The 25,748-nt window shown below is 45.1% G+C and overlaps 1 long non-coding RNA gene across 1 annotated transcript in view; it reads left to right on the top strand.

Annotated features, from left to right (window-relative positions):
- The first annotated feature begins 7,810 nt into the window (after nucleotides 1–7,810).
- LOC139240656 (uncharacterized) overlaps nucleotides 7,811–25,748 on the top strand; it is a 36,452-nt gene continuing 18,514 nt past the window's right edge. The window contains exons 1-3 of the long non-coding RNA XR_011588737.1: nucleotides 7,811–7,892; nucleotides 10,643–10,722; nucleotides 11,775–11,859. This is a non-coding gene — a long non-coding RNA (uncharacterized lncRNA). The remainder of the gene's footprint in view (nucleotides 7,893–10,642; nucleotides 10,723–11,774; nucleotides 11,860–25,748) is intronic.

The following is a 25,748-nucleotide window of genomic DNA, read 5'->3' as shown; positions in this document are numbered from 1 at the left end:
AAATGGATCATCAAAAACAATTGAGACATTATAGAAAGGCTCAAGTCACTGAAAATAGATAGCTTTACAATCACTGCACAGTACAGAAGTGAGCGACCGTAAATGGGAGCTCGGCTTGTGAAGTCCTCCGACACTGCGAGATAAACTGGACTGTTCTTTTAAGTATAACTAGGCAGAGAAATGGGAGTCCCTGTCCCTTTTAATATCTGCTCCATTACCCGAGGCAGCGGGAGGAGCAATTGCGTGCGGTATCTTTATATCCTGACGCAGCAAGAGCTAATAAAACATATTGCATCAGCTTAAGCACAACAACTGAAAAGTGTGCAGACAAACTCTTTGCTATATATATAGGTATAAGTGTGTGTGTGTAAACTAAACACATCATTCTTACTGTTTGCAAGTGAATTCCACAGAGATAAGCTATTATCTTCACCAGTTATTTTTCAGCATTTATTTTCTATTATTTATGATGCAATTGCAGAGTGTTTAATTCCTTTACCATTTATTGATGACCCATTGTCCTGTGTGCCCTTGTTTAGAAAGTGATGTCACAGTGACGATTCCGTTACCAAGGTGACCGTCTGTCCGCTGTATTCAGTGGGAAAGGGGATTAAATGTCACCGAGGGGAATGAGCAGCCACCCATCAGTCTCTGCAGTTTATTGTCCAGTGATCACCTCACCATCACACAGACGCTCCTCAGATTTACCTCCAGTTTGGATGACTTGTGTAAGTGATGTTGAAAATGAAATTGTAGGAGTGAAAGAGGAGTTGGGGGAGGTGGGTTTGGTGAGTAGGGGCGACAGAGTAGATGGTGAGGGGGAGATGGAGAGTAGAGGTGAATGAGGTGTATGAATGAGGGGTATTTACTGCCCATTAATTGCCTTTCTTGAACTAAGATGGGTTTCTTTTTCCTTTAAAATGTTTTGTATTGTGTGTTCCACCGAAGCTAAATGCGGGGCTGCAGTTCTTTGCACGAACGGGGCTGTTTCTGGTGAATTAATGTGGGTAGTGTTAATTTGGAATAGATTTTAGTGGGATCATTCTGTGCTGAATGCGTTGCTCGTCTGCGGGGTTGTCCACAGTCCCAATGTCGAGGTGCTGTTGACAACAAATCCAGGATTCCCTTACATTGTGACACCAAATCCAGGGACCACTTACATTGTCACACCAAATCTGACATGTCATTACTATACCGTATAAATGCACACGAGGCCCATACTTCAGAGAAGGTGACCAGTTACCTTTATTATCAATACCTCAAGTGATGAAGGTGGGTGGAGCTTCCCCTTTTATACTCGAAAGTCAAGGTTAGGAGTGTCTCTCACAAGTTCACGCTCTTGTGGTCAATGTTCTCAAGGTGTACAACTTCGGTCAACTTATACATGGATTACAATGATAGTTGAATACATGACATCACCTCCCCCAAAATCTTATTGAGATCACAGGTTAAGTCTCTCTGGTGGTTTACACTCCCTTGTAGAGCGCCTGAGTTGAGGTTCCGGTTGTTGGGCACTGGCCTGAGTGTCTGCTGTTTGCGATGCCTCAGGCCTGTCCGGACTGCCCACAGTGACTGGGCTCTCCTCCACTTGGTTCCGATGTTCGGTCACCTGTGGTGGAGTAAACTCTACGTCGTGTTCTTCCTCTGCTTCTTCTATGCGGTTGCTGAACCTCCTATTAGTTTGATCCACTTGTTTACGGCAGATTTTTCATTGGTAGGTTTAACTACCAAAACCCCAATTCCCCTCTTTGGCAATCACAGTGCCTGCAAGCCATTTGGGCCCTGCAGCGTAATTAAGGACAGAAACAGTGTATTGACATCAATACATGGCGCCCTCGCATTCCTGTCATGGTAGTCACATTGTGACTGACGCTTGCTCTTAACAATGTCTTTCATAGCAGTGTGTATAAGGGATAACCTGGTTTTGAGCGTTCTTTTCATTCGCAGCTCTGCGGGTGGAACCCCTGTGAGCGAGTGTGGTTGGGACCTATTGGCCTACAGGAGGCGTGATAAAGCAGCTTTGTAGGGAACCCCCTTTGATGCTGTGCAAACCCTGTTTGATTATCCTCACTGCTCGTTCCGCCTGGCCATTTGAGGCCGGCTTGAACGGTGCCATTCTGACATGGTTGATTCAATTGCCTGCCACGAAGTCTTGGAAATCAATGCTTGTGAAGCACGGGCCATTGTAGCTGACCATGGCATCCGTTAGACCATGTGCGGCGAACATTGCCCGTAGAATTTCTACCGTGGCAGAGGATGTGCTTGAATTAAAAATGGCACACTCAATCCATTTGGAGTAGGCATCTACTACAACTAAAAACAGTTTTCCCATGAAAGAACCTGCGTAGTCCACATGGATGCGTGACCATTGCTTGGTGGGCCAGGACCGGGGGCTAAGGGGGGCTTCTCTGGGTGCGTTCCCCAGCTGAGCACACGTGTTGCACCTGCGAACACAAAGTTCCAGGTCTGCATCTATCCCTGTCCACAAAATGTGTGACCTGACAATTGCCTTCATCATGATAATGCACGGGTTCTCAATGTGAAGTTCTCTGATAAAAACCTCTCTGCCCCTCTGGGACATGACTACTCTGTTTCCCCATAGTAGGCAATCGGCCTGAATCGAGAGTTCATCCTTGCGCCTATGAAACGGTTTAAATTTCTCATGGCATGCCCGATACGTGGCTGCCCACTCCCCATTCAGGACACATTTCTTAACTAAAGACAGTAGCGGTCTTTATTTGTCAAGACTTTAATCTGACGGGCTGTCACAGATGTACCTTCGCTTTCGAAAGCTTCAACAGCCATGAGCATCTCAGCATCATGCTCAGTTGCCCACTCAGTGGTGGCTAGTGGGAGCCTGCTGAATCTGTCGGCACAGTGTTCAGTGCACGGTCTATGCTGACCTGTGTAGTCATAGGCGGTTAACCTAAGTGCCCACCTCTGTCTGCTGGCTGACACATTTGCATTTATGGCCTTGTTGTCGGCCAAAAGGGACGTTAGGGATTTGTGATCTGTCTCCAGCTCAAATTTCCTGCCAAACTAGGGCCTTCCAAGAGCAATTCCTTTACCTCAGCCTGAGCCAGAAGCAGTGTGGGAGGTGTCTGCTCTTTACAAAGAAGGTGTTCACAAAACTGTGCCACCTCTTGTAACCAAACCTGCAGCCTCACTCCATGACAAGGGCAGCGCTGCTACTTGCTGTGCAGGTGACCGTGATTCTGAACTTCCTCAGTCTGGGATCCTTCCAGGCAGTCTTCTCTCTTTCCAGAGAGAAGCAGGTAGAGCATGGGTCATGCAATGTTAACAGTTTGTTGGAGCGCAACAAGTTGCGTGCTCTATCAAAATCAACTTTCCTCGCTGTTTCCCCAGACCCAATCGCGACCTTTGCGTGGGAGCACGTGTAGCGGCACTAACAGCACGCTCAATTTGGGAAGAAAGTTTCCAAAATATTTCAGGAGCCCCAGAAATGAATGCAGCTCCGTCGTGTTACGGGGCATGGGTGCTCTCCGGATCGTTACGTTTTGGACACAGAAGGTCTGATCACATCTGCTGCTACCCTCCTCCCCAGGAATTCTACCTCTGGAGCTAAGAATACGCACTTTGCCTTTTTCAGTCGCAGCCCTACCCGGTCCAGTCTGTGTAGCACCTCATCCACGTCGTGGAGGTGCTCTTCAGCATCGCGACCCGTGATGAGGATGTCGTCCTGAAAAACCACCGTTCTTGGAATCGACTTGAGGAGGCTTTCCATATATTGCTGAAATATCACAGTTGCTGAACGAATCCCGAACGGACAACTGTTATACTCAAACAACCCCTTATGTGTCGTGATGGTGGTCAGCCTTTTCGACTCACTCACCGTTCCCGGTTCATGTGAGCTGAGGTAAGGTCCAATATTGAAAACGTTTTGCCAGCGGATAGTGTCGCAAAGAGGTCCTCCGCTCTCGGTAGCGGGTACTGGTCTTGGAGTGACAACCGATTGATTGTGGCCTTGTCAGCGCCAAATATCCTGACCGACTCATCCGCCTTGAGCAGCGGCACAATCGGGCTCGCCCAGTCACTGAATTCAAATGGCAAGATGAGGCCTTCCCTCAGCAGGCGGTCCAATTCGCATTCTATTTTTTCCCGCATCACGTACGGCACCGCTCTGGCCTTGTGGTGTATTGGCCTGGCGTCCGGGTTTATGTGAATCACTTTCTTGGCCCCCATGAAAGTGCCGATGCCGGGTTGAAATAATGAGTCGAATTTGTCCAGGACCTGTGAGCATGATACTCGCTCCACAGAAGAAATGCATTGACATCGCCCCATTTCCAATTCATGACAGCAAGCCAACTCCTCCCCAGTAGTGTGGGACCATCCCCCAGGACAATCCAGAGTGGCAACCTGTTCTCCGAATGATCTCCGTAGCTGTGCATCAATCTTCAATAATTTTGGCCTCTTGGACTTGAACACCCACAATCTTTCAACCTGGTTGATACTCATCAGGGACTGGCTGGCCGCCGTGTCTAGCTCCATTAATACTGGGATGCCATTGAGGAGCACTTTCATCATTATCCGTGGCATACTGGTAAATGAACTGTATATGTGCTCCACATGAACTCGCTGAACTTCAGCTTCCAGTGATTTTCCCCAGTATTTCTTTGGCCTCCTAGAGCTTACATCTGGCCCGTCCTCCTCGTACATTAACCTGGCTGCAGGCTTCCTGCACATACGTGCCAAATGGCCGCTGACGTTGCAGTTTCTGCAGGTATATTGCTGATATCTGTGGGCTCTGGCTGGATGTTTGGCTCCACAACTCCAGCATGAGCTGGAGGACCAGTTGTTGGAAACAAAAGGTCCATTACCAGTCGATCGTCTCTGACTGTCTCTGTAACTGTCCTGAAGTGCACCATTTACAGGTGTTGATGGCCCCATTACTGGCCGCATTGTCCATTGCAATGGAATGAATCACCGTTCAGCTAGCCATTGTCTCTGTTGAATTCTCTTTTTGGGTTCGACTGCATGCTGGGGCATGTCCGATTGCCCTTGTCTGATTAGAGAACTGTGTGCCGCATTAACAATGTTGACTAACTGGTCGTTTTCCGCATTTGAGCCAAGATTTTTGTCATACATCATTCTGGTCTCTTCCTCCCCTGAGATAAATGAATGGGCTATCAGAGTGGCCACTTCCAAGGTCAAGTCTTTGCTCTCAATCAGGTTCCTGAAAACCCCAGCATGCCCGATGTCCTCAAAAATAAATTCTCGCATCATCTCCGCTCTGCTTGCATCTGTGAACTTACATACGCACGCCAGTCGCCGGAGATCTGCCATGAAGTCAGGAACGCTTTTCCCTTCTCACCGCCAGTGCATGAAAAACTGGTGTCTCGCTATGTGCATGCTGCTTGCAGGTTTAAGGTGTTCCCCGATCAACTTACTGAGCTCTTCGAACGTCTTGTCCCCAGTTGCTCTGGTGCTAGAAGGGCCTTCATCAGGGAGTACGTTCTTGATCCACAAACCATCAGGACATGAGCTCTGCATTTGTCAGTCGAATCCTGTCCCAACCAATACTTAGTGAGAAAACTTTGCTGTAGTCTCTCAATAAAGTCGTCCCAATCATCGCCAACACAGTACCTCTCTTCTGTGCTACTAATGGCTATGCTCACGTGGTTTAAATCCCAGTTTCTCGTCGCCAATGATATGTCCTTACTATACAGTATAAATGAATACGAGGCCCATACTTGAGAGAAGGTCACTCTGTGACCAGTTACCTTTATTACCAAGACCTCAAGCGATGAAGGTGGGTTGAGCTTTCCCTTTTATACCTCTAAGTCCAAGTTAGGAGTGTCAGCCACAAGTTACCCCTTTGTGGTCAATGTTCTCAAGGTGTACAACTTAGGTCAACTTATACAAGGGTTGCAATGATAGTTGAATACATGACAATATCCAGGGATCACTTACATTAAGACACTAAATCCACGAACAACTTGCATTGTGACTCCAAATCAGGGGACCACTTGTACTGGGGCATGAAATCCAGGGACCACTTACACTGAGACATCAAATCCGTAGAACCCTTGCACTGAGGCACCAAATCCAGGGACCAGTTACAATGAATCATCAAATCCAGGGACCACTTACAATGAGACTACAAAATTACAGAATTACACAGAAATGAGCCATTCGGACTAACCAGTCCGTGCCGGTGATGATGCTCTCCTTGGAAAGGAGAGAGCCTCAGTATGGAGAATGGTCATGCCGGTGAAAGCAGCTCTAGTGGGAGAGGTGGGTAATGAATGAAGAGACAATGGAGGAATCAGACGGTGACTGGTGGGGCCTGGTGACAGATTATTGTCAGGAGTCCTTTTTAGGCAGTTTGATGATTAGATATCACCAGTGCAACAATTGTATCCATCTGTTATTGTTCCAAAATACACAAATCTAATGTCACTAATTTATTTTTCCATGAGTAATGTAGAGATTACGATGTGTTGTTGACAGAAAGAAACAAGGCTTGCGCAGGAAAGAAGGTTCCTTAAATGAACACATTGTGAGGCTGTTTTGTGACTCGGCTCTGTGAGGTTAAAAACATGAAATGGAAAAGGGCATGTCCAGTAACACTTATATTGCCAATAGTGCTTTCTAAGTTAATCATTATATCCTGAGCCGAATATCCTAATGACTATCTAAATCACTAATCCCAAAGTAACAACTAACCACAAACCACAACCACTAAACCTACATCTAAACCCAGCCCCTCACCAAGGCTAAGAACATAAGAAATATGGGCAGCAGTAGCCATCTGGCCCCTTCAGCCCACCCCGCCATTCAATAAGATCTTGGCTGATCTGATCTTGGCCTCAATTCCATTTCCCTGCCCTCTCCCCATAAATCTTGACTCCACTATCTTTCAAAAATCACTCTATCTGCAACTAAAATATTTTCAATGACCCAGACTCCACTGTTCTTTGGGGTAGATAATTTAAAAGATTCACGAACCTCTGAGAGAAGAAATTCTTCTTAATTTCCATTTTAAATGGGCGCCCCCTTATTCTCAGATTTTGCCACCTAGTTCTCGATTCCCCCACAAGAAGAAACAGAGATCAGTGGGGAAGCTAAAGACCTGATAAAGGAAGTATTTAAACAATTATTTAGATGCAAGAAATACTGCAAGGTATGTTAGTAACAAGTAATTGTTATCAACTAACCCATCAAAATTAGCAAAGGCAATTACAAAGGTCAGAACATTTCAAAGTTGATCACATGCAGTATGTGTGAAGATCTATTTACCGCATTCAAAAATCGTTAAATACAGAAAATAACAGATTTACAGTCTGACGCAAGATAGTTCTTTGAAGGGTTGGTTCAAAGGAACGTTAAATGAGTGTAAAGTGAGACAGGCCGGTTCAGTCTGAGACATCCACAAGCCGTATAATCAAACAAAACAAGTTTGGGATTTGATGTGGTAAAAGATGAATTACGTGAGAAGTGAAATAATCTAGAGTAAGAAAAGGCCCAAAATGGAAGTGAAGGAAACATTTATTAGTCTCTTTTTATGGAGAAATGAAATATTGGACACACGGTGTTTGAAACAAGCTGATTTATTCAATACTGAGACAGAACTCTAATCTCCAGCTCAGGTACAGGGTTATTCAGATCAGCAGAAACAAAGTTTCAGTGCCAGAATGAACATGGTTCAGTGCCCAATGAGAGCCCAGTAAATCCTTTTCCATTCATTGACGTAACCTTTGGTTTTTACACAGCATTCCCCGCGACGGAGGACGTGCCGAGCCCAGACTTCAGAGACCCAGTGCGCAGGCGCGAGACCAAGCTGTGTTTGGAGCATGCGCGGTGCGTGCAATGGCGGCGCGGACATGGTGATCATTTGTTCCGCAAAACAGTCCATTTTCAGCGGGTCGGAGGTGAGTAATTGACCAGCGGGTAGGCGGGGAGGCTTCATAAACAACTGGTGCCTGCCGGAAGCCCGGAATAATAACCAGAATATCGGCGGCTGCAGCCTCGAGGCTTTCTCCCGGTCACAGGCCCAGGGTAACGGCGGCCATCTTTGTACAGTGAGGCAGAGTCTGTTCTCCGCCATTTTGGTTCAGTGAGCAGCAAAGCGCATGCGCGGCCATCTTGGTAAAGTAACAGCTCAGTTATTTTATTCTCGACACCTCGGATTTCTCACCATCTCCGAGAGGCGCTGCTCAGTGCTCAGCTTCTGGTTACATCCCAGACATTTGTAACAGGAAAGCCCCAGAGCTGTTCACTCCCAGGGTTAGAGTCCCCATGTACAGTCCCAGGGTTAGAGACCCCATGTACAGTCCCAGGGTTAGAGTCCCCATGTACAGTCCCAAGGTTAGAGTCCCCATGTACAGTCCCAGGGTTAGAGTCCCCATGTACAGTCCCAGTGTTAGAGTCCCCATGTACAGTCCCAGGGTTAGAGTCCCCAGGTACAGTCCCAGGGTTAGAGTCCCCATGTTCAGTTCCAGGGTTAGAGTCCCCAGGTACTTTCCCAGGGTTAGAGTCCCCAGGTACTTTCCCAGGGTTAGAGTCCCCAGGTACAGTCCCAGGGTTAGAGTCCCATGTACAGTCCCAGGGTTAGAATCCCCATGTAAAGTCCCATGGTTAGAGTCCCCATGTACAGTCCCAGGGTTAGAGTCCCATGTACAGTCCCAGGGTTAGAGTCCCCATGTAAAGTCCCATGGTTAGAGTCCCCATGTACAGTCCCAGGGTTAGAGTCCCATGTACAGTCCCAGGGTTAGAGTCCCATGTACAGTCCCAGGGTTAGAGTCCCCATGTAAAGTCCCATGGTTAGAGTCCCCATGTACAGTCCCAGGGTTAGAGTCCCCATGTAAAGTCCCATGGTTAGAGTCCCCATGTACAGTCCCAGGTTTAGAGTCCCCATCTACTCTCCCAGGGTTATTGTTTCGTAAGAACATAATAACATAAGAAATAGGAGCAGGAGTGGATCATTTGGCCCTTGGATCCTGCTCTGCTATTCAGTAAGATCATGTGATCTGATCATGGACTCACATCCACTTCTCTGCCCGCTCCCCATAACCATTTAATCCCTTATCGCTAAAAACGCTATCTATCTCTGCCTTAAATACATTCAATGACCCAGCCTCCACTGCTCTCGGGCAGAGAATTCCACAGATTTACAACCCTCTGAGAGAAGAAATTCCTCCTCATCTCAGTTTTAAATGGGTGACCCCTTATTCTGAGACGATGCACCCTCGTTTTAGTTTACCCTATGAGTGGCAATATCCTCTCTGGATCCACCTCGTCGACTTCCCTTGATATCATATGTTTCAATAAGATCACCTCTCATTCTTTTGAACTCCAAAGTGTATCAGCCTAACCTTCTCAACATATCCTCATCAGACAAACTCTCATCGCCGGAATCAACCGCTGAACAGCCTCCAATGCAAGTATACCCTTCCTTAAATACGCAGACCATACTGCACGCAGTATTCCAGGTGTGGTCTCGCCAATACCCTGTACATTTGTAGTAGGATTTCTCTGCTTTTATATTCTATCCACATTGCAATAAAGGCCAACATTCCATTTGCCTTTCTGATTACTTGCTGTACCTACATACTAAATCTTTGTGTTTTATGCACAAGCACCCTCAGGTCTCTCTGTCCTGGGTAGCACTTGCAATTTTTCTCCATTTAAATTATAAGTTGGTTTTCTATTATTTCTGATAAAGTGGATAACCTCACATTTTCCCACATTATACTACATCTGACAAATTTTTGCCCACTCATTTAGCCTGTCTATATCCCTTTGCAGATTTTTTGTGTCTCAATTTGCTTTCTCACCCAGCAAACTTGGCTATATTACACTCGGTCCTTTTATCCAAGTCATTAATATAGATTGTAAATAGTTGAGGACCCAGCACCGATTCCTGCGGCACCCCACTAGTCACCATTTGCCAACCAGAAAAATACCCATTTATCCCGACTCTCTGTTTTCTGTTAGTTAACCTATCCTCTATCCATGCTAATACACTGAACCCAACCCAGTGAGCTTTTATCTTGTGCAGTAAGCTCTTATGTGCCACCTTATCAAATGCCTTCTGGAAATCCAAATACACCACATCCACTAGTTCTGCCTTATCCATCCTACTCATTATATCCTCAAAGAACTCCAGCAAATTTGTCAAACATGAGTTCCCTTTCATGTTTTTCCAAATGTCCCACTACTGCCTCCTTAATAATGGTCTCCAGCACTTTCCCAATGACAGATGTTAGGCTAACTAGTCTATAGTTTCCTGCTTTTTGTCTGCCTCCTTTTTTAGAGAGAGGCGTTACATTTGCAGTTTTCCAATCTGTTGGGACCGCCCCAGAATCCAGGGAATTTTGGTAGAATACAACCAATGTGTCCACTATCTCTGCAGCCACTTTTCTTAAGACCCTATGATGTAAGCCATCAGGGCAAGGTGACTTGTCTGCCATTATTTTTCTGAGTACTGCTTCATTATGAATAGTTATTGTATTAAGTTACTCCCTCACTATAGCCCCTTGATTATTCACTTCAGTATTACTCTCAGTGACCGAGTGTTTTACTGTAATTAAACTGATCTCAGATTGTTTCTGTCGGATATTAACTCCTGCACGGTCCCAGCAAACACTCCCATTTCCTTGTCCCTCTGATGTTTCTGCAGGATGGCTTTGTGAAGACGGGCTCATGGAGAGAATCACCCTGCATGGAATGATCCCACATTGAGAATCTCCAAGAGACAAGGTTCCCAGCTTTAATCATTCTCTGTCTTTTCTCCCCAGGCCCAGTTCCTTTGCTCAGATTCTGATAAAAGTAAATTGGGAAAAGTGCACTTTGATTTTTACAGAGTGATTTATTGCAGAGAGCTGCGCATGCGCGGTTCAGACCCGCCGCCTGTGTCGATTCCCAGTGAGCAGACTTGTACATGCGCCCTCCCCTCCCCCAGCCCTGCCTGTGATCACCATTCACTCAGTGAGTGGAAGAAGGTGGTTTAAAACAGCCGGGAATGGAGACACCATGATCCCGGTGTAAGGCAGCAAGCAGCAGCGCAGCTCTTTGGGAGCGTGTCCGCAGATGGGCTCAGAGATCGGCGCTGAGTCCGGGGGAGTTTAGGGGGTGTCGGGAGCTGTGTGCAAGGGGCAGAGTGGAGCAAGAACCAGTCTCAGTGCGTGGTGTGAGTGGGGGAAGGGAGAGGCCATTCTCGGGCTGTGTGTGGACAGCGTCTGTCCAGGGTAAGGGAGATAGAATGGTCAGAATCTGGTAATTACAATCATTGCTGCTTTCTCTCTCCAAACCAGGAGTGATTATTCCTGGTTTAGTTCCGTCAGGGGCTGTGTGTAAGAGGCAGAGTGGAGCAGGATCTAGTTCCGGAACTTGATGTGAGTGGGGGAAGGAAGAGGCCATTCTCGGGCTGTGTGTGGACAGTGTAAGTTAACAGAGAAAGTAAACCACCTCGCTCTTTCAAATCATTGCTGCTTTCTTTCCCCAAATCAGCAGTGAATGTTCCTGATTCAGTTCCAATCTCACCGTGTCTGTTGTTCTTGGGTAGTGAGCAGTGGAAACACAGCCTGACAGTGCGGATGTGGGGAGTTTCACAAAGTGCATCTATTACAGGCACCAGGAGAGGAGTGTGGGGGAAGATATTTTAAAGACGGGTTATGTTGTTTCGGTGAGCTGAGTTCTCCAGAACCGTGTTGCTGATGATCGAGAGATACATTGTCACTGACTCATGTACATTATATTCTCCCCGCATCCATATGTTAGAACTAATAATGTTCTCGTATTATTAATCTCAGAGCAAAATTCTTCAGCCAGAACAAATGTGATCTTTCCTCCACCCGGAACACAAAGAACAGTGCAGGCAGCTCCTTCTCACACACAGTAAGTAGATTATCACTCACAGAGCGCAGAGACACAGAACTGGCCTCAATCCTATTGTCACAGACAGCAGAAGCTGTCAGTCCCACAGTGATCCGAAGTGGCAGAGTTACATTGTGAATCTTACAGCCACATGGAGCAGTAGAATCAGATGCTGTTTCACCATTGAAACAGATCACACTGAGAGATACATTAAACACCCACACTCACTTGCCAGAAACTGGCAGGTAGAGAATAAAAGACAATCATCGATCAGAAAAAATGTCCAATAGAATGTATAAACCACACTCGCATATCAGAAGCTGATGGGTACAGAGCAAAAGCCATATTCATGTTTCAGAATCTGACTGATTCAGTATTTAACCCCCCGAACATACCAGAAGATGACAGGTGCAGAATAAAACCCACATTCCCGTATCACAGACTGACAGATACAGTATACAACACACACCCACATATATGAAAGTGACAGTAACAGAATAAAATCCCCACTTACATACCAGAATGACAGGTAAAGTGTCAATCCCATGGGCACATATCGGAAAACTGAAAGGCAGTAAGTAAAATTGTTACTTGCATCGCAGGAACTGATCGGGGCAGAGTAAAACCCACACACAGACATCTGAAAAATGACACTTGGAAGGCAAAATCTTCATTCACATATCTGAGAAATACAGGTAAAAAGTAAAATTGATTCTCACCTTCACATACTAGAGACTGGCAAATACAGATTAAACCCAGACTACCATAGCAGAAACTGAGAGGCACAGATTAAACCTCAACACACACCAAAACCGGACAGTTACAGAAAAATACACACACTTGCATATCAGAGACTGAGAGATACAGTATAAAACCCACACTCACATATCAGAGACTGAGAGATACAGTATAAAACCCATACTCACATATCAGAGACTGAGAGATACAGTATAAAACCCACACTCACATATCAGAGACTGAGAGATACAGTATAAAACCCACACTCACATATCAGAGACTGAGAGATACAGTAAAAACCCACACTCACATATCAGAGACTGAGTGATACAGAATTAAACCCATACTCACATATCAGAGGCTGACATATTACAATCCATATTCCCATAACATAAATTGACATACAGTGTCATGCCCAGACTCACGAACCAGTAATTGACAGGTACAGAATAAAGATCTCTCTTTCATTCCAGAAACTGACAGGGACAAAGGAAAGTCCACTCATAATTAAACAGAAACTGGCAGTTATAGAGTAAGGCCCACAATCACATATCAGAACTTGACAGGTACAGAATAAAACCCAGGCTCCCATAACAGAAATGGAGAGATACAGAAAAAGGCCCACACTCACATACCAGAGACAGATAGATACAGAGTAAAACTCAGATACATTTGCCAGAGACCGACAGATTCAGCATAAAACTCATCTCCATAACACAAATTGAAAGTTAGAAAGTAAAACCAATACTCTATCAGGAATTTGTGGTACACAGTAAAACAATATTAACATACTGGAGAATGCCGGGTATGGAGTAGAGCTCACATTCACATAACAGAGATGGACAGATACAGCACAGAACACACACTCACACACCAGGAATGGAAAGAAACATAGAAACATAGAGAATAGGTGCAGGAGCAGGCCATTCAGCCCTTCGAGCCTGCACTGCCATTCAATATGATCATGGCTCATCATGCAACTTCAGTACCCCACTCCCGCTTTCTCTCCATACCCCCTGATCCCCTTAGCCGTAAGGACCACATCTAACTCCCTCTTGAATATATCCAACAAACTGGACTCCACAACTTTCTGTGGTAGAGAATTGCACAGTTTTACCACTCTGGGTGAAAAAGTTTCTCCTCATTTCAGTCCGATATGGCTTACCCCTTATCCTTAGACTGTGACCACTAATTCTGGACTTCCCCATCATCGAGAACATTCTCCTGCATCTAACCTGTCCAGTCCTGTAATAGTTTTATATCTTTCTATGAGATCCCCTCTCATTCTTCTAAATTCCAGTGAGTGTTAGCATAGCCGATCCAGTCTTTCTTCATATGTCAGTCCTGCCATCCCGGGAATCAGTCTGGTGAACCTTCGCTGCACTCTCTCAATAGCAAGCATGTCCTTGCTCAGATTAAGAGAACAAACCTGCACACAATACTCAAGGTGTGGTCTCACCAAGACCCTGTACAGCTGCAGTAAGACGTCCCTGCTCCTATACTCAAATCCTCTCGCTATGAAGGCCAGCATGCCAGTTGCTTACTTTACTGCCTGCTGTTCCTGCATGCCAACCTTCAGTGACTTGATGTACCATGACACCCAGGTCTCTTTGCACCATCATTTTACTAATCTGTCACCATTCAGATAATAATCTGCCTTCCTGATTTTGCCACCAAAGTGGATAACCTCAATTTTTCCACATTATACTGCATCTGCCATGCAATTGCCCATTCACCTAACCTCTCCAAGTCACCCTGCAGCCTCTGAGCATCCTACTCACAGCTCACACAGACACCCAGCTTAGTATCATCTGCAAACTTGGAGATATTACCCTCTATTCCATCATCTAAATCATTAATATATTTAGTAAATATATGGGATCAATGCACTGAACCTTGCAGCACCCCACTAGTCACTGCCTGCCATTCTGAAAAAGACCCGTTTATTCCTACTCTTTGCGTCCTGTCTGCCAACCGGTTCTCTTTCCACGTCAATACATTACCCCCAATACCATGTGCTTTAATTTTGCACACTAATCTCTTGTGTGGGACCTTGTCAAAAGTCTTTTGAAATTCCAAATACACCACATCCACTGGTTCTCCCTTATCCACTCTACTAGTTACATCCTCAAACAACTCTGGAAGATTTGTCAAGCATGAATTCCCTTTCATAAATCCAAGCTGACTTGGACCAATCCTGTCACTGCTTTCCAAATGCTCTGCTATTACATCTTTCATAATTGATTCCAGCATTTTCCCCACCACCGATGTCAGGCAAACCGGTCTATAATTCCATGTTTTCTCTCTCCCTCTGTTTTTTTTTAAAAGTGGGGTTACATTAGCTACTCTCCAATCCATAGGTACTAATCCAGAGTCCATAGCATTCTGGAAAATGATCACCAATGCATTTACTATTTCTAGGGCCACTTCTTTAACTACTCTGGGATTAAGACTATCAGGCCCTGGGGATTTATCGGCCTTCAGTCCCATCAGTTTCCCGACAACCATTTCCTGATGAATAAGGATTTCTCTCAGTTCCTTCCTTCCCGTTAGATTCTCGGGACGTTATTCGTGTCTTTCTTAGTGAAGACAGAACCAAAGTATTTGTTCAATTGGTCTGCCATTTCCTTGTGACCCATTATGAATTCACCTGATTCTGACTGCAAGGGACCATGTTTGTCTTCATTAATCTTTTTCTCTTCACATATATTACGAAGCTTTTGCAGTCATTTTTTAATGTTCCCTGCAAGCTTACTCTCATACTCTATTTTCCCCCTCCTAATTAGACACTTTGTCCTGCTCTGCTGAATTCTAAATTTCTCCCAGTCCTCAGGTTTGCTGCTTTTTCTGGCCAATTTATATGGCTCTTCCTTGGATTGAACACTGTCACTAATTTCCTTTGTTAGCCACGGTTGAGCCACCTTTTCGGTTTTATTTTTACGCCAGACAGGGATGTACAATAGTTGTAATTCATCCATGTGATCTTTAAATATCTGCCACTGCCTGTCCACCGTCAACCCTTTAAGTATCATTCGCCAGTTTATCCTAGCCAAATCACGTCTCATACCATTGAAGTTTCCTTTAAGTTCAGGACCCTAGTCTCTGAGCTAACTGTGTCGCTCTCCAGCTTAATGAAGAATTCTACCATATTATGATCACTCTTCCCCAAGGGGCCACGCACGACTAGATTACTAATTAATCCTCTCTCGTTGCACAAGACCCAGTCGAGGATGGCCTGCTCTCCAGTTGGTTGCTCGACATATTGGTCTAGAAACCCATCCGTTATACACTCCAGGAAATCCTCCTCCACAATATTGCTACAAGTTTGGTTAGCCCAATCAATATCTAGGTTAAGGTCACCCATGTTAACTGCTGTACCCTTATTGCACGCATCACTAATTTCCTGTTTGATGCCATCCCCAACCTCCCTACTACTGTTTGGTGGTCTGTACATAACCCCAACTAACGTTTTCAGTCCTTTGGTGTTTCACAGCTCTACCCATATAGATTCCACATCATCCCAGCTAATGTCCTTCCTTACTATTGCATTAACCTCCTCTTTAACCATTAACACTACCCCACCTCCTTTTCCTTTCTGGCTATCCTTCCTGAATATTGAATACCCCTGGATGTTATGTTCCCAGCCTTGGTTACCCTGGAGCCATGTCTCAGTAATCCCAATTACATCATATCCGTTAACAGCTATCTGTGCAGTTAATTCGTCCACCTTATTACGAATGCTCCTCGCTTTGAGACTCGGAGCCTTCAGGCTTGTTTTTTTTAACAATCTTTGTCCTTTTAGAATTATGTTGTAATGTGGCCCTTTTTGATACAGAATGAAACCCACAGGCAATTACCAGAAATTGACAGGTGCAGGATAAAATCCACGCTCTCGTGTCAGAAACGAACATACAGAGTAAAACCCTCATCCACATACCAGAGATGGACAGATCGAGTCAATCCACACTCCCATACCAGACACCCACTATATAAGAAAATAAGAACATAAGAAATAGGGGCAGGAGTAGGGCATACGGCCCCCCGAGCCTGCTCCACCATTTAATACGATCATGGCTGATCCGATCATGGACTCAGGACCACTTCCCTGCCCGCTCCCCATAACCCTTTATTCCCTTATCGGTTATGACACTGTCTATCTCTGTCTTAAATAAATTCAATGTCCCAGCTTCCACAGGTCTCTGAGGCAGCAAATTCCACAGATTTACAACCCTCTGAGAGAAGAAATTCCTCCTCATCTCAGTTTTAAATGGGGGCCCCTTATTCTAAGATTATTCCCCCTAGTTCAAGTCTCCCCCATCAGTGAAAACATCGTCTCTGCTACCACCTTGTCAAGCCCCCTCATTATCGTATACGTTTCAATAAATCACCTCTCATTTGTTCTTCTGAATTCAATGAGTAGAGGCCCAACATCCTCAATCTTTTCTCATAAGTCAACCCCCCATCTCCGGAATCAACCCAGTGGACCTTCTCTCAACTTCCTCCAAAGCAAGTGTATCCTTTCATAAATATGGAAACCAAAACTGCACGCAGTATTCCAGGTGTGGCCTCACCAATACCCTGTATAACTGTAGCAAGACTTCCCTGATTTTATACCCCAGCCCCTTTTCAATAAAGGCCAAGATTGCATTGGGCTTCCTGATCACTTGCTGTACCTGCATACTAACCTTTTGTGTTTCATGCACAAGTACCCCCAGGTCCTGCTGTACTGCAGCACTTTGCAATCTTTCTCCATTTAAATAATAACTTGTCCTTTGATTTGTTTTCTGCCATAATGCATGACCTCACACTTTCTAACATTATACTCCATCTGCCAAACTTTTGCCCGTTCACTTAGTCTATTCTAAGACTATGTCCCCGAGTTTTAGTTTCTCGTGAAAGTGGAAATATCCTCTCTGCATCCACCTTGTCGAACCCCCTCATTATCTTATGTTTCGATAAAAGCATCTCTCATTCTTCTGAACTCCAATGTGCTGAGGCCCAACCTACTCAACCTATCTTCTTAAGTCAACCCCCTCATCTCTGGAATCAACCGAGTGAACCTTCTCTCAACTGCCTCCAATGCAAGTATATCCTTCCTTAAATACAGAGACCAAGATATGGAGTCCATTAAAGGCAAAATGCCAATCAAACCAGTAGCACACTGGCAGCTTAACAGTGTCTCATTGGCCTGCAGTCTTTGCTTAAATAGATTTGCTGAGTGGATATAAACTTAAACCAGGTTTGCAGGCGTGATGCTCTATTCACATATTGAGGGTAGAAGAGATGCTGTAGGGTACATGCTAAGTCCAGTAGCTGAAAGTGATTAACAGACTGGGTTTTTTGTTTAGTGATCCCAGGCGTGTTAGCAACACCAGCAAAATCGAAGCCCATGGAATAACGGGGACAGCGGCAGCATGGATATGAAAGTTGCTCAGTGATACCAACAGAGTAGTGGTGAACGGTTGTTCTTCAGACTGGAGGAAGTGGTGTTCCCCAGGAGTTGGTATTGGGGCCACTGCTTTTTTTTTAATCTATATTAATGACCTAGACTTGGGTGTACAGGGCACAATTTTCAAGTCTACAGCTCACACAAAACTTGGAAGTACAGTGAACAGTGAGGAGGATGGTGACAGACTTCAGGAAGACATAGACAGGCTGGTGGAATGGGCAGACAATTGGCAGATGAAACTTAACGTAGAAAAGTTCAAAAGTGATACATTTTGGGAGGAAGAAAGAGGAGAGGAAATATAAACTAAAGGGTACAATTGTAAAGGGGTGCGTGAACAGAGAGACCCAGGAGTACATGTGCACCAATCACTGAAGGTGGCAGCACAGGTTGAGAAAGTGGTTACAAAATCTTACGGGATCCTAGGCTTCATCAAAAGAGGTATATAGTACAGAAATGTGGATATTATGTTAAACCCACGTAAAACTCTGGTTTGGCCGCACTGGAGTATTGTGTGCAGTTCTGGGTCATCATCATCATCATAGGCAGTCCCTCGGATCGAGGAAGACATGCTTCCACTCTAAAAATGAGTCCTTAGATGGCTGAACAGTCCAAAACGAGAGACAGATAGTCGTTGAGGGAAGGGGTGGGTGGGACAGGTTTGCCGCACACTCTTTCTGATGCCTGCGGTTGATTTCTGCATGCTCTCGGCGATGAAACTCAAGGTGCTCAGCGCCCTCCCGGATGCACTTCCTCCACTTCGGGCAGTCTTTAGCCAGGGACTCCCAGGTGTCGATGGGGATGTTGCACTTTATCAGGGAGGCTTTGAGGGTGTCCTTGTAACGTTTCCTCTGCCACACCTTTAGCTCGTTTGCTGTGAAGGAGTTCCGAGCAGAGCGTTTGCTTAGGGAGTCTCTTGTCTGGCATGCTAACAAAGTGGCCTGCCCAGCGGAGCTGATCAAATGTGGTCAGTGCTTCAATGCTGGGGATGTTGGCCTGGTCGACGACGCTAACGTTGGTGTGTCTCTCCTCCCAGGGAATTTGCAGGATCTTGCAGAGAAATCGTTGGTGGTATTTCTCCAGCGACTTGAGGTGGCTACTGTACATAGTCCATGTCTCTGAGCCATACAGGAGGGTGGGTATTACTACAGCCCTGTAGACCATGAGCTGGGTGCTGGGGGTGAGATACCTGCTGTGCATAGTCCATGTATCTGAGCCATACAGGAGGGTGGGTATTACTACAGCCCTGTAGATCATGAGCTGGGTGCTGGGGGTGAGGTACCTACTGTACATAGTCCATGTCTCTGAGCCATACAGGAGGGTGGGTATTACTACAGCCCTGTAGATCATGAGCTGGGTGCTGGGGGTGAGGTACCTACTGTACATAGTCCATGTCTCTGAGCCATACAGGAGGGTGGGTATTACTACAGCCCTGTAGATCATGAGCTGGGTACTGGGGGTGAGATACCTCCTGTACATGGTCCATGTATCTGGGCGATACAGGAGGGTGGGTATTACTACAGCCCTGTAGATCATGAGCTGGGTGCTGGGGGTGAGGTACCTACTGTACATGGTCCATGTCTCTGAGCCATGCAGGGGGGTTGGTATTACAACAGCCCTGTAGACCATGAGCTGGGTGCTGGGGGTGAGGTTCCTACTGTTTTAGTCCATGTCTCTGAGCCATACAGGAAGGTGGGTATTACTACAGCCCTGCAGACCATGAGCTGAGTGCTGTGGGTGAGATACCTACTGCACATAGTCCATGTCTCTGAGCCATACAGGAGGGTGGGTATTACTACAGCCCTGTAGATCATGAGCTGGGTGCTGGGGGTGAGGTACCTACTGTACATGGTCCATGTCTCTGAGCCATGCAGGGGGGTTGGTATTACAACAGCCCTGTAGACCATGAGCTGGGTGCTGGGGGTGAGGTTCCTACTGTTTTAGTCCATGTCTCTGAGCCATACAGGAAGGTGGGTATTACTACAGCCCTGCAGACCATGAGCTGGGTGCTGTGGGTGAGATACCTACTGCACATAGTCCATGTCTCTGAGCCATACAGGAGGGTGGGTATTACTACAGCCCTGTAGACCATGAGCTGGGTGCTGGGGGTGAGATACCTACTGGACATAGTCCATGTCTCTGAGCCATACAGGAGGGTAGGTATTACTACAGCCCTTTAGACAGGATCTACTGCAATATAAACAGAGACAGGGTCTAGTGCAATATAAACAGAGACAGAGTCTAGTGTAATATAAACAGAGACAGGATCGAGTGTCATAGAAACAGAGACAGGGTCTAGTATAATATAAACAGAGATAGGGTCTAGTGTAATATAAACAGAGACAGGGTCTCGTGTAATATAAACAGTGACAGGTTCTAGTGTGGAAGTGAACATGGGGATTCTAACCCTGGGAGTGAACATGGGGATTCTCACCCTGGGAGTGAACATGGGGATTCTAACCCTGGGAGTGAACATGGGGATTCTCACCCTGGGAATGTTCATGGGGAGTCTATCCCTGGGAGTGAACATGGGGAATCTAACCCTGGGAGTGAACATGGGGATTCTAACCCTGAGAGTGAACATGGGGATTCTCACCCTGGGAATGTTCATGGGGAGTCTATCCCTGGGAGTGAACATGGGGAATCTAACCCTGGGAGTGAACATGGGGATTCTAACCCTGGGAGTGAACATCCCGTCCTATTCTCAGTATTTGCGGCTGTTAATGGGACTGCCACTTTTTTGTCTTCTCTTTTGTAATTAAAAGGACATTGTGTCTCCTTACCTCAGCGTAACACCTAGATATTTAAAGGGACATTGTCTCTGTTTCCATGGACACATAGAATAGCACAGAAGGAGGCAATTTGGCCAATCCAGTCTGTGCCGCATCTTGCAAAGAGCAATCACATTAGTCCCACTCCTCCACTCTTTCCCCATAGCCCTGCTATTTGTTTCCCTTCAGGTATTTATCCAGTTCCCTTTTGATATGTGCTGTTGAATCTGCTTCCACTGCCCTTTCAGAGACTGTGTTCCAGGTCACGACGACTTGCTGTGGAAAAAAGTTTACGTAACTGAAGTCCATTATTCCTGGAACTAATCTCGTAAATCATGTCTGCACCTTCACTAAGGCCATCACATCCTTTCTAAAGTGTGGTGCCCTGAATTGGACACAATACTCCAGTTGTGGCCGAATCTGTGTTTTATACAGGTTCATCACCATTTCTATGCTTTTGTACTCTATACCTCTATTCATGAAGCCCAGGATCCTGTAAGCGTTTTTAACCGCTTTCTCAAGCTGCCCTACCACCTTCAACGATTTGTGCACATGAACCCCATGGTTTCTCTCTTCATGCATCCCCTTTTGCATTGTACCCTTGAGTTTATATTTCCTCTCATTCTTTCTACCAAAATGTATCACTTTGCAATTTTCTGTGTTAACTTGCAACTGCCACGTGTCCGCCCATTTCACCAGCATGTCTATATCTTCCTGAACTCTATCACTCTCCTCCTCACTGTTCACTCTACTTCCAAGTTTTGTGTCACCTGCAAATTTTGAAATTGCCCTGTCCAAGCCATTAAATCACATGCACTCCAAACCTATCTTAGTCTGCCTCGCTTTTGCCCCATCTGATCCCTCCTATTTCTGAACTATTCTTTAATCTGGTGCTATTTCTATCTCTTATATCTTCGATTTATGGCCTCTACTTCTGGTCTCCTCCAAAAGTGGACACATTTTCTCTACAGCTACCCGATCAAACCCTCTCCTAATCTTAATGACCTCCATCAGGCCAACCCTCGGCCTTCTCTTCTCCAGAATAAAGAGCCTCCAGCCTGTTCAACGTTTCCTGATAGGTTTTTCCTCTCAGTCCTGGTATCATCCTTGTGAATCGTTTTTGCACAACCGCTGATGTCAGCCTCACCGGCCAATGGTTCCTTGTTTTCTCTCTCCCTCCTTTCTTGAACAGCGGGGTTAAATTTACCACCTTCTCATCATAGAAAATGACAGCACGGAAGGAGGCCATTCAGCCCATGGTGTCCCTGCCGGTCGACAAAGAGCTCTTCTGCCTCAACCTACTTTCCAGCTCCTGGTCCGTAGCCTTGTAGATCACGGCACTTCAAGTGGATATCCAGGTTCATTTGAAATGCTATGAGGGTTTCTGCCTCTACCACCTTTTCAGGCAGTGAGTTTCAGACCTCCACCATCCTCTGGGTGAAAACAATTCTCCTCAAATCCCCTCTAAATCTCTGACCAATTAAATCTATGCCCTCTGGTTGTTGACCCGTTTTCTAACGAAAATACGTCCTTCATATCCACTCTGTCCTGACCCCTCATAATGTTATACACCTTAATTCCATCTTGGTGCACGAACAATGGGCGCGGCTTCAGGTTCCCAGTGACCAGAAAAGAAATAACAATTTGTATTTAGAAAGCGCCTTTCACGACCAATGAAGTACTTTTGGACTGTAGTCACTGTCATAATGTGCGAAACGCGGCAGCCAATTTGCGCATAGCAAGCTCCGACAGACAGCAACGTGATAATGACCAGAAAAGCTGTTTTTTTTCCATTGATTGAGGGATAAATATTGACCAGGACACCAGAGATATCTCCGCTGTTCTTTTTTGAAATAGTGCCATGGGATCTTTTACATCCACCTTGGCAAGGTCTCATCCGAAATACAGCATCTCCGACAGCACAGCATTTCCTCAGCACTGCAGTGGAATGTAAACCTAGATTTTGTGCTCAGGTTCCTGGTATGGGACTCAATTCCACAACCTTCTGACCCAGAGTTGAGTGTGCTACCCACTGAGCCGCAGTATTTTAAAGCAAAAAAAATAAATAAGGAGAAATTAGTGCAGATTACCTAAGATAGGTTTTAAGGTGCGTCTTAAAGGAAGAAAGAGTAGTGAGGGCACTCCAGAGGCTAGGGCCTTGGCAACAGAAGGTACCAATGGTTGAGTGATTATAAAAACTTAAGAAATAAGAGCTGGAGTAGGCCATATGGCCCTTTGAGCCTAGTCTGCTCAGTCTGTCCACTTCGGACAATCTCCTCATCCTATGAAACAGTCTCGTGAAGTTTCATTGCATTCCCTCGATGGCAAGTATGTCTTTCCTTGGGTAAGGAGACCAGAAGTGTACACAGTATTCCAGGTGCGGTCTCACCAACGCCCTGTATAATTGTAGTACGATTGTTGTATGTAACACCCCTAATTATAACAGGAGGCAGACAAAAAACAGGAACCTATAGACCAATTAGCCTAACATTTGTGGTTGGGAAAATATTGGAGTCCATTATTAAAGAAACAGCAGTAGGACATTTGGAAAAGCAAAATTCGGTCAGGCAGAGTCATCATGGATGTATGAAGGGGAAGTCATTTTTAACAAATTTGCTGGAGTTCTTCGAGGATGTAACGAACAGGATTGATAAAGGGGAAACAGTGGATGTGTTGTATTTGCACTTCCAGAAGGCAATTGACAAAATGCCACACAAAAGGTTACTGCACAAGATAAATGTTCACGGAATTGGGGGAATATATTAGCATGGATAGAGGATTGGCTAAATAACAGAAAACAGAGAGTCGTGATAAATGGTTCATTTTCTGGTTGGCAACCAGTAACTAGTGGGGTGCTGCAGGGATCAGTGCTGGGGCGCCAGCTATTTACAATCTATATTAACGACTTGGAAGAAGGGACTGAGCGTAATGTAGCCAAGTTTGCTGATGATATAAAGATGGGAGGCAAAGCCATTTTTAAAGAGGACACAATAAAATCTACAAAAGGACATAGGCAGTGTAGTGGAGTATTTAAAATTAACACTCAACACTAGATCTTTGTTCAAAGATCCAAGTAGTCTTTAATTTCTTGCAAGGGAGAGACAAGTCTGTAGTCAACCTATTGCTGAGCTGTCCACACTTTCTCTATCTGAACAAATAAAACACAGGGTCTGTATACAGTTCATCGGCCTATAATGGCCAGACATTCAATATATGGGACATACATTGATTTGAATGGTCAAAATCTTGTCACTCAAAGTAAAGGTACAATCCTGGCCACACCTTTCTCCAGTACTTTTCCATAAAGCTCACTGTGTCCCCAAAGTTCATTAGCACATTAGAATGTTATCTTATCTCACTTGCCTTGACCAGATGGTGTTTTTCGCTTGTGTCACTTTTGACACCTTGCTCTGTTTATCTGCCCCTCTGGGTTTCCTGTTGTTCAACAGTTGGGCTTCCTCTAATTGGGCCTCCTGTAATTGTCCTCAAATTACAGAGCTTGTAACAATTCATCATTCTGATATATATTATTTCCCTTTAAACACCCTTAAAGTTGATCACTACAAAAGCCTACGTCAGCTCGTTTTAATTCCGTGACCCATTCTTGAGCCTTTAATTATAACAGAGCTCGATAGCCCCATTTCAGAAAGGCTAAGTGAGTGTGCAATAATGTGGCAGATGGAGTATAATGTTGGAAAGTGTGAGGTCATGCACTTTGGCAGAAAAAAATCAAAGAGCAAGTTATTATTTAAATGGAGAAAGATTGCAAAGTGCTGCAGTACAGCGGGACCTGGGGGTACTTGTGCATGAAATGCAAAAGGATAGAACGCAGGTAAAGCAAGTGATCAGGAAGACCAATGGTATCTTGGCCTTTATTGCAAAGGGGTTGGAGTATAAAAGCAGGGAAGTCTTGCTACAGCTATATAAGCTATTGGCGAGCCATACCTGGAATACTGCGTGCAGTTTTGTTTTCCATATTTATGAAAGGACATACTTGCTTTGGAGGCAGTTCAAAGAAGGTTCACTAGGTTGATTCTGGGGATGAGGGGGTTGACTTATGAGGAAAAATGGAGTAGTTTGGGCCTCTACTCATTCGACTTCAGAAGAATGAGAGGTGATCTTATCGAAACGAATAAGACAACGAGGTGGCTTGACAAGTACATGCAGAGAGGATGTTTCCACTGATTGGGGAGACTAGAACTAGAGGGCATGATTTTAGAATAAGGGGCCTTCCATTTAAAACAGAAATGAGGAGAAATGTCTTCTCTCAGAGCATTGTGAATCTGTGGAATTCGCTGCCTCAGAGAGCTGTGGAAGCTGGGACATCGAATAAATTTGAGTCAGGAATAGACAGTTTCTTAAACGATAGCGGGATAAGGGGTTATGGGGAGCAGGCAGGGAAGTGGAGCTGAGTCCATGATCAGATCATCCATGATCTTATTGAGGGCCTACACCTATTCTTATTTACTCTTATAAGAAAAGCTAACATTTGTAACATAAGCTAACATCTCATTTGATGTCTTAATTGCTTGCTATACCTACAAGGACATACTTTCTGTGATTCATCTACAAGGAGACCCAGATTCCTCTGAATGCTAACATTTTGCAGTCATTCATCCTTAAAAAAATATTCTCTTCTTTGTTTTTCCAACTAACCTGGATAACTTCACACTTCCCAACATTGAATTCCATTTGTCATGTTCTTGCCCACTCAGTTAACCTGTCCATATCTGTCTTCAGCCTGTTTGCAATGAAAAAGGAATTAATAACTTGTAGTAAAGAGGCCTTTTGGGGAAGAGTGACCATAATGATAGAATTTTATTTTCAGCTTGAAAGTGATTTAAGTGCAATCCGAAACTAGGGTCTTAAATCTAAATAAAGCAAACTACTTGGGTATGAAGGGAGAGTTGGCTAAGGTAGATTGGGGAAACTTCATTAAAAGATATGGCAAACAT

This window comes from Pristiophorus japonicus, chromosome 33 (genome assembly GCF_044704955.1).
Source record: "Pristiophorus japonicus isolate sPriJap1 chromosome 33, sPriJap1.hap1, whole genome shotgun sequence".
Taxonomy (NCBI): Eukaryota; Metazoa; Chordata; class Chondrichthyes; family Pristiophoridae; genus Pristiophorus; species Pristiophorus japonicus.
Note: the sequence above shows the minus strand (reverse complement) of the source record. Positions and strands in the feature narration are given on the sequence as shown.